The 1767-nt window shown below is 44.2% G+C and overlaps 1 long non-coding RNA gene across 1 annotated transcript; it reads right to left on the reverse strand.

Annotated features, from left to right (window-relative positions):
* Window positions 1-207: 207 nt before the first annotated feature.
* LOC112842208 (uncharacterized) lies at window positions 208-960 on the reverse strand. The gene is made up of 3 exons (XR_003213938.1): window positions 911-960; window positions 408-542; window positions 208-270 (listed from the first exon to the last, which is right to left on the reverse strand). It is a non-coding gene; the product is annotated as an uncharacterized LOC112842208 (long non-coding RNA).
* Between the last annotated feature and the right edge of the window lie 807 nt (window positions 961-1767).

Consider the following 1767-nt stretch of genomic DNA (forward strand, 5'->3'; position numbering starts at 1 on the left):
AAATGCAAACTATTTACATGGCAACACACAGCTGGCATCAATCTTGAACCACAAAATGAAACATTACAGGCTATTTAGAGCAGCACGTTGTTTGGTGAAGTATTTCCCAACAAGTTCAGGAAGACACACTTTAAGAAAGAAGTCTTGTGCTTGCTTTAAACGTGGTTCCCAGAAATCCACATCAGGGAAGATGCGTATGACAGAAGGTCTCTCTGTGTCCACACAACGAGGTCACAGTGCAGTTTCATTCAGTCGTTGTGAGTGCAGTACCTGAAACACACAAAAACCACTTTTAATAAAAGGTCTGTAATGAACCAAGGCTAATATAGATGGGTTGGCTGTACGTGCAAATCAAAAACTGTAACAAGGAAGTTGTTTAGAAAGTTATCATGTTCAAACCGACTTACCTTTGTCTTAACGACAACGTACAGTTGTCGCAGCGTGGAGGCATAAAGATGGACAAATCTTGCACCCAGCCGTTCGTGAATTGGATGTGGGCCTCCAGGGATTTATAATTCTTAAACTGGTTTGCTGTGTATGCGCTGACTCCACAGACAAGGTATGCAAAGATCGGGATAGGACAAAGGCGGTAAGATAAAATTAGTGCACATGACAGGTGTGTGATTCATCTGGAAGTTATGTGCGGATTAGTGTACAATGAGAGCAATTTAGTATGTTTTTAGAGGCCCATGTGCAGTGTTGGTGCCCAGTCTGGATTTGTTACATCCATTTCATATGCTGGTTTGCCTGCAATAATGCTAAATCATAAGCTACTCAGTCGACATGATGACATGACGTGGTTCTGCAGCATCACACATTAGCATGTTTTATCTCATTATCTATGACCTCAGCACATTGAAAATAACACTAAAAGCATTTTAATAGTGATATGAATTAATTTAGAACTCACCGGAAAGAAGATGCGGAGACCAAACCAACAAAAAGCTGGGGATTGCACAGAACTCGATCCACTCGTCTCACCGCTGCAATGCAAGCCTGACGTCTTTGTTTAGTAATATCGGATACATGGGATCCCTCACGTTGCCTCCAGGTTGAAAAACGATGAAAAGAGAGCCCATTATCCAGCTTCTTGCCTTCACGATCGTCTGATCAAACGTTGCAACTGATAACACAACACGTACGAACCATAGCTGTGTCTAGCCTACTGTCATGGCGGAAAGGGGCGTGGCCCACCTCCAGTGACATCACCTCCAAAGCCCTATTGAGGAGGTGTGAAGTGTCTGAGGTGTCAGAGGTGGAACAGCAGCAGTGGGGGTGGGTGAGTCTGCAGCCGATGTTGGAGACTGCCTCATGGCTGAATCAAATCTGTTGAAGAAATGATTCAGTTCATTTGCCCACCTCACATCCCTCCCAGGCAGAGAGTTCTGATGTTTGTGGCCTGAGATCGTTCTGAGGCCTCTCCAGACTTCACCAACGTTATTTTGCTGAAGCTGGTTCTCCATCTTCTGCCTGTAGCTGTCCTTCCCATTCCTTATCAGTCCCCTCAGCTCTCTCTGCACCCTCATAATATCCTCCTGAGCAGATTAGCATCCATTGGCATTAGTCACACCCACCTTGCCTGGTTCACCTCATATCTCTCTCCTTTCTAGATAAAAATGGCATTAGTGAAGTATTTCAGTCTGGTGGCGATAGAAGTAAAGCCATTTCTCTGTTTTAGAGACTTTGAGAGAGCTATCCATGCCTTCATTTCATCTTGCCCTGACTACTGTAATAGTCTTTACTCTGGTGTTAGTCTGTCATCAGTTA

The sequence above is a fragment of the Oreochromis niloticus genome, linkage group LG14 (assembly GCF_001858045.2).
Source record: "Oreochromis niloticus isolate F11D_XX linkage group LG14, O_niloticus_UMD_NMBU, whole genome shotgun sequence".
Classification (NCBI taxonomy): Eukaryota; Metazoa; Chordata; class Actinopteri; order Cichliformes; family Cichlidae; genus Oreochromis; species Oreochromis niloticus.